This window comes from Rutidosis leptorrhynchoides, chromosome 4, assembly GCF_046630445.1.
Source record: "Rutidosis leptorrhynchoides isolate AG116_Rl617_1_P2 chromosome 4, CSIRO_AGI_Rlap_v1, whole genome shotgun sequence".
Lineage (NCBI taxonomy): Eukaryota > Viridiplantae > Streptophyta > Magnoliopsida > Asterales > Asteraceae > Rutidosis > Rutidosis leptorrhynchoides.
The window spans coordinates 397179779-397188551 of NC_092336.1; positions in this window are offsets into that span (position 1 = coordinate 397179779).

Sequence of the window (8773 nt, forward strand, 5' to 3'; positions counted from 1 at the left end):
CGAATCGTTGAGAACAATCGAAGGGTAATTGAATAGTTCAAGAATTTTGAGATTCAACTTCATAGACTTTGCTTATCGTGTCGGAAACGTTAAAGATTAAGTTTAAATTTGATCAGAAATTTCCGGGTCATCGCAGTATCTCCCCGTTAAAGAAATTTCGTCCCGAAATTTGAGTGAGGTCGTCATGGCTAACAATAAAAATATTTTCATAACGAATATAAGTTGATAAATAGAATTTTTATCACCGTTGAGTAATATGGATTTAACAATCCAATTACTCGAAGCGTATGAGGGAAGTTATCGTAATAGAGTGAAATGGAGAATAGAGATGCGTCTTATCTCTTGACGTAGTAACGATTGATTTCCGAAATTTAAGGAATAGAAAATCTTTATAATCTAAATAAGATTTGATTCTTCAAAATTTAAGGAAATTAAGATTTCCTTTGATTAAAAATGTAATCTGCCTCGATTGCTATGTCTGATATTTCACTATAAATTGACCTCTTCTGTTTCATTTATTTTCACCACTCCTATAATCTTCTTCCTTATTTCATACTTCTTAATAGGTTGTGAAAATGCTTCATCCAGTTCTGATTCTTGATATACTCCTAACTTTCATATCTATCATTCTTCTTTTTCATCTTCCGCCAGGGGAATCTATTCACTTTTACTATACTCTTAGCTTTATAGTGTTTTTAGTTCTCCAGTGTCTTTACGTTGCAATACTTATTGATATACACGGTTTGTAATTTAAGTGTTGTTATCGGGCTTTATATTCTCTATTATATTTCAGAGCTTCATGCTTTCGTTTTTCCTTCCCGACTTCTAGTCAAGCAAATAATGGTCCAGAATTCGTAGGTATGGATTTTGAAATGAACATAGTTAATGTTCTAAGAAGGGAATTGTAATGGCACGATCTTGATTTGTCAAATTACCAGAATATCAGGAAAAGACCGAATCATCAAGAAAAATATTTTCTTGATATGTTTAGAAGTTAAATAGAATGAAAGAGTTATGTAACATGGTTCATGATGAGGGTGGGATCTGTGAACCTTTATCACGTTCCATTAGAAACTAAGCATGACTTACTGTAATATAATCACGTTGATCAAGTGTCATTATATTATACTAATTCATGCTTCAGTTCCCAAGAGTACTTCAAAACATTCATATTTTAAACTTGAAGGTTTCAGAATTTAGAAACTAAAATAGTTTCTTTTATGATATAATACAGATAGCGCGAAGAGGTAATGATTTCAGATAAGAATGGTGAAGTGACCCGTCCTAATCCATCTGGACGAAGTCTTCAACAGTTGGTCCTATTGCGAGGTTCTGACCTCTATATGCCAGGAAAGACTCCATGTAATATGAGCAAATTCACAGCGGAAGATTTCTTTCATACCTGAGAATAAACATGCTTTAAAGTGTCAACCAACAGGTTGGTGAGTTCATAAGTTTATCATAAAATAATAAAATTCATCATTTTGATAGACCACAAGATTTAAATGCTGCATGGTACAAATGGGCCCGAATCCTATACCCACCTGTAATGTACATGCGATATCTTTTAAATATAGTACACCTTTCTCGTGTACGAAACCATTTTTCATAAATCTTAGTAACCGTACACATATCTTGTGCACAAAAATAACATACACATAACCTGTGTATAAAATCATTCTCTCGATACATAACATTCACTTTTCATTGCTTTCATAGCTTGGCTTGGTAACCGACCTTAACATATAATGCGTATAATAATATCCCCAAAACAGAACATCTCGTGTGTATAATAATCATATAAACTTCGAATTACTAAACACCACGCCCACTAGCCCTTCCGTCTAGTGAACATTCTGGGTGGGGGTGTTAAACCCGGTAGCTACCTTTAGGATTCGCGTGAATTAGGGCCATACCCGATTCTAATTCTTAGGTTACCAAGCAATAATAATCAGGAAAAAAATATATTCATCAATTGGTGGCAATTATCATGTCCACCTAATTCAATAATAATCAACAGAACTTCTGTCTGCATAATAATTCATTCGAGGAATGTTTTGCTTGTGTCTATCTCGTCAAACATTTATAAAAGTATTTCATGTATTCACAGTTCAAAATATATTTCAAAAGCATTTAATAAAGCAGTTGTAAAAAAACAGCGCATGTATTCTCAGTCCCAAAAATGTAAAGAGTAAAAGGGAATCAAATGAAACTCACCATACTGTATTTTATAGTAAAAATACATATGACGACATTGAACAAGTATAGGGTTGGCCTCGGATTCACGAACCTATATCATTTATATATATTAACACATATCACATTTAATCGACTAGGTTTATTTATATTATGTAATGTATTAGGATTAATATCTTTATATATATAGTATTATTTTAAGATATATTTTTATATAACTATTACTTTATTTGGTAAAATAATATTTATAATAGAAAGTTAATATTTTTATAAAAATAAGGATACTAATAATAATAATAATAACTAATAATAGTGTTAGTAAAAATGATGATAATAATATATAAAAATCTTGATAATGAAAATATTGATAATAATAATAATAATAATAATAATAATAATAATAATAATAATAATAATAATAATAATAATAATAATAATAATAATAATAATGATAATAACAAAAATAATAAAGGTGCTACCTTAATGAAACAAGCTTTAAAAGATAAATGCCCCGGCCCAGGCTCGAACCCAAGACCTCCCGCTTAACCAATAACACTCCAAACCACTCCTCTACTCCTTACTTTTCTGATTTAATTCCAAGCCTAATTCTATTTAACCCATTCATCTGTCTGTTAAACTTAGGATTCTAATTTATTTAATATGTCCGAAATTTTTCTCTTTTCTTCATAAACTAAACCCATTTAACCTCTTCATTCATCATCAACAAAATTCGATATCATTACCCCGATTATAACCTTAATTATTCGTTATTATCAATCTATCATCATCTTAATTCTTTGTGATCATAATAATAACATATTATCATCAACTTGTTAATAATACATCATCATTTTAAACACTACAGTGCGTGGCTGAATTGGGCCAATTGGGCAAGTAACATATGATGATTATATTGTGGATAAGAACTGGACTCAAATGGCAGCACTAGTCAGGCCATATATGTAGTCTCCATGACCGATACACTTGTAGAAATTTTAAAAGGTGAATCACGGCCCATTCCAAGATTTGCATAATTTAAATAAAAAAGTTGCAAATCGAAACCCCATCATGTCTCTTCCACTTTTCCTTTCAACCTCATCTTTACTTTCCATATTGCTAGATCCAAAACACGTTACCATCAACTTGCCATAACTTTATCATCATCATTAACATCATGTGGGTCACCATCATCATTCTTCATCACCTTTGCGTTTTCTTAAAAAAAAAAATTCATCCGTCCTTTTCGATCAACAGTGACAGTAACCCTTCAATTTTTCTAGTGGTTTTGGATTTTGACCGTTCAAGAAACAAAACTGGTAGCAGAAGACTGTAGGTGGTGGTTTATGATCGTAGGAATGAACCAACAACAACGAAGAATATGTACGTGATGGTGATTGTTGGGTGAAGGTTCACAGCTATTAGAAAAAATATATATATAGCTGCTATCTGCAGTAGTCGAACAAAAGTTAATGGACATAACTGCAGATTGTAGTAATTTACAGCAACAAAGAAGGAATATGGCGGTTGTAAGGCTGGGTTTTGGGTCTCGGTTATAGCTGAAACAGACTACAGGTAATAGTAACAATAGTGGCTGTAAACAGAAAGAAGGATAGGAGTAATTGCCGCATGAAACAATAAGAAAAGAAAATGGGTTACGGTTTGGTGGAGAACATAAAATAACAATAACAGTGATTCAGTTTTTGGTTATTTTTTGAAAGGAATAGAAGTGAGGCAACAGGTTACGGCTGGGAATAACATCTATTGATTTGTTGCAGTAATAGTATAGTAATGGTGATGAAAGTGTGGTTGATGATTGTTTGAATCAAAACAGAAAATAGCTGTAGAACAAATGGGTGTCGATTTGGGTTATTAATAGAACCAGAGATAGAAAATAAGGATCGAGTAGCAGATGATTGTGGAGTTCAACGGTGGTTCTAGGTGTTTATGGTTTGGACAGAAAATAGAGTGTTCGATTGTTTGTTGATGATGGATATCGGGTAGAAATTTTATGGTGATCGAATTTCTTGAAACGGAACAAGGTGATTGTTCAACGGTGGTGAAGTGGATTAAGGTGATGGGTGTGGTGGTGTAGGGTGTTGGATGGCTTTAGTTTTCACAGAGAACAAGGAAGAAGTGTTGTTAAACTTGTAAAAACTCGAATAAATAATACAGTAATTAAATAGATAATGGTTATGATGTTAGAAGATGAATTCTCAGTTTACAAGAGGGAAGGGTGGAGTTGTTTGAATAAGTACATGTATATATATAGAGAGATTGTGGAAAAGAAACAATAAAAAAATAGGAGGTGAGATTGATAGATGTTCAGTATAACAAAAAGCATAACATTGGAATCTACTTTTAATTCACGAGGGTTTATATAGAATATTAGATATGATAATATAATACTATCAAATGAGAATGGAGCCATTTCAACTTTTGTAATTATTGATGGATAGACGAATCAGACAAAGAAAAAGGTAACACATTGATTTCCATTAAATACAGTATTAAACAAGAATCTTAATATCAATCACGGATAAAAATGCTTGAATTCCAGGAGTAGAAAAGGACTTGAAACCAATTTTTTTTTGAAAGCCGTCCGTTTAATTATATATATATATATATATATATATATATATATATATATATATATATAATTAATATTAATAATTAATAAATATAAATATATAATACTTTTAATATATTAATATTAATAATAAAAGTATTAGTAATAATAATAATAATAATAATAATAATAATAATAATAATAATAATAATAATAATAATAATAATAATAATAATAATAATAATAATAATAATAATAATAATAATACACATAATAAGGAACATAAAATGCCAAGTTTTATTATATGTCATAAATTATCTTACGTCTTTAATTCTATAAATTAAATCGTATAATATTTTATTAAGGTATTTCAAGTTATCGTTTTATAATATATATATATATATATATATATATATATATATATATATATATATATATGTATATATATATATATATATACACACATATATTCATTTAAAATAAATTGTTCGTGAATCGTCGGGAGCTGTCGAAGGTCAAATGAATATATTAAACACAGTTCAAAGTTTTTGAGACTCAACTTAACAGACTTTGCTTATCGTGTCGAAACCAAATAAAGATTAAGTTTAAATTTGGTCGGAAATTTCCGGGTCGTCACAGTACCTACCCGTTAAAGAAATTTCGTCCCGAAATTTGAGTGAGGTGGTCATGACTAACAATAAAAAAATGTTTTCATGACGAATATGAGTTGATATTTAGAGTTTTATCATCATTGAATAATAATGATAAAATAATTCGATTATTCTAAGAATACGAATGAAGCCATCGCAAAAGAGTGAATTGAAGAAAATAAGATTTTTCTTAGCTTTTGACGTAAACAGGGTTGAATTCCAGAAATTCAAGGGATTTAAAGAAAATCCTCGAAATTTAACAGATTTTATTCTTCGGCGAGTAAGGAAATTGAGATCTCTATAATTAAATACGGTGATCTGCCTCGATTACTCTGTCTGATATTTCCATTATAAATTAAGCTCTTCCGATTATTATTCTCACCATTCCTATACTTTCTTTCTTAGTTCATATATCCAAAAGATTGTAAAAATGTTTAATCCGGTTCTAATCCTTGTCCTTCTTCTGTCAATCACTTCTGTCTTCCTCCTTTTTCATCTACCACTGGAGGAATCTGCTTTCTTCTACTTCGCCCTTGGGGTTATAGTGTTTTTAATTCTCCCGTGTCTTTATGTTGCGATAAACATTGATATACACGGTTTTTAATTTATGTGTTGTTATCGGGCTTTGTATTCTCCCTTATATTTCGGAGCTCTATGCTTTTGTTTTCTCTTCCCGACTTTAATTCAAGCGAATAATGGTCCAGAATTCATAGATATAGAGTTTCGAATGATTATAATGTTCTAAGCAGGAAGGAATGTGATAGTACGTTTTGATTTTCAAATTTATCAACATTACAGAAAATAGATCTATCAAGAATACATTTTCTTGATATGTTCAGAAGTTATGTAGAATGAAAGAGTTATGTAACATGGCACATGATGACGTTATGATCTGTGAATCATCATGTTCCAATAGAAACTCAGCATGACTTACTGTAATATAATCACGTTGGCCGGGCGTCATTATATTATACTAACCCATGCTTCAATTCCCAACACTTCTCCACAATTCATTCATAGTTTATACTTAGATTTTACAGAAGTTTCCAATATAATGGAATACAGAAAACACGAAGAGGTAGATAATTTCGGACAAGAATATTTATGAAAATATCCTCAGAAATATCAAAGATATTTATGATGATATTTTAGAGTTTCGAAGTTCTGAGGTTGATGAAGAAAATTTTCCGCAAGATTTTAACATGAGTACGAAGCGAGATATTCTCTAAAGATTTCATCAGATCCAGAACTACCTGGATTCTTTGAATATAGGGTTTGGTCCTTGTATTTGTCCTTAGTCTCCTTCATGGTTAGCTCAATCCATTTTTCAGTACCAAATTATCTATCGAGTGTTCCCAACACTCCATTCTTTATCATCAAACTCTTGGCCATTTAGGCCATCTACAACTTTTGTTGTTTCCTATGCATTTAATGCTACCATATCTGAATCATCGGTTATCAATCCGAGGTGGTTTCAAGAGAATTGTGTTTTTAGATGATCAAACGCTGATGGTAATATGGTGGAATATAAAAGGTTCCCCGGTAACAATAAAAGAGCACGCACATATATCAAAGTTATAATAAGGTTGTTTCGAATGAAAAGTCAAAGTTGACTTGTTGGAGCTGTGACAAAATTGGCTAATTTGAAAAGGGATTGTACGGCTATTTTCGGTAATAACAACGCCAAAGAAGCTAGCACGGATACATGTGAAACATTTACTCAGGTTCCAAGTGTTTTTCAGGTGCATAACTATATGCATCAATCTTTTCTTCCGTAGGTGAAGTGCAGTTGGTTCATCCTCTCGATTGAGGTGTTTTCAAGAATCATGAAAGGTTTGAACGCAGATTGTAATCGTCAAGATACAAATGAGGTTTAAGATGAAATCAAGTGGCAAACTTGAAGAATTATTTAATTTCATATGTTATAATCAATATTTTAATTCATTTTAATTGTCCAATATTGGTAGTCCACAGTTAGTAATTCAATAATTCATATATAGTTTAATATATAATATTCGAATTAATTAATACGTATCGTGACCCGTGTACATGTCTCAGACTAGATCACAACTCAAACTATATATATTATTGTAGAATCAACCTCAACCCTCTATAGCTAACTCCATCATTACTGCATATAGAGTGTCTATGGTTATTCCAAATAATATATATAGATGCGTCGATATGATATGTCAAAACCTTGTATACGTGTCCCGATATTTAAAGTGCGTAAAATAAATAACAGAGATTAAATGACGATAAATAAAATTGCGAGAATTAAAATTGCGATAAATAAAATGCGATAAATAAAAGGTAATACGGAATTAACAGTTAGCTAGGAACAGTTAGCTAGGAACAGTTAGTGTGGATTGTTAACAAAATTTCTCATAGTTAATTTGTTTGTTTCTAACAAATTTTATTTTGTCCAATGTTTTCTTCATTATGCCACTTGTTGGATTCTGATAAATCAAAATCCAAATATGAATTTGAATAAAAATGGTTATTCTGCGGTGAACGGATACATATATCTGTGGATGTAAGTAGGATAGTAAATAACTGTTGAATCAGATTCGAAGAATGTACAATGTAACTTATTAATGTGAATTCTAAATATTCCTCGGGTATTACCTACCCGTTAAAATATTTTTATCATTAACAGTTTGTACAAAAGAATTTTTAATTACCATCTTTATGAAAATATATATACATATATATTTCCTTCAGATGTAATCATGGATTTGATGAGTTAATATAGTATTAAACTCATTTAGTTTACCGTCAAAACTAGAATACATAATCTCTAAAACATTAGAGATTACATAATCGCCATGTCGAACGAAGATAAATGATGTAGAATGATACGTAGAACGATGATTATACTCGATGTACAGAATGATATGTTGAGGCATGGATTGTTGATGGTACTGGTGCTGTTATTGATGATACTGTTGGTGCCGATGATATTGCTGAAGCTGGTACGTTTTGCACCATATTTTCCAAGGCTACAACTCGGGCGCGAAGCTCGTTGACTTATTACTCCGAAATAATTATCGGTAGGAACGAGCGAATGAATAAGATTTAGAATCTGAGTTATGATATATTCGTGGCGAGATACTCTGGAAATGAGAGAGAAAATGGTATTACGAACACGTTCGTCGGTAAGTGCTTCAGGTTCTTCTCCAAGAGGAAAATTTGGTTGATGGAAAGTATCGCCTTTTTCTCGCCTCCATTGATTAAGTCGACTACGAATTAAGCCCCAACTCATCCAGAATTGATGATGGCTGATTGGTTGATTCATTCCGGTGACACTATTTTGGAGCTTAGGTGAACATCCATGTCGGAATAGCTGTCGGAATAGCTG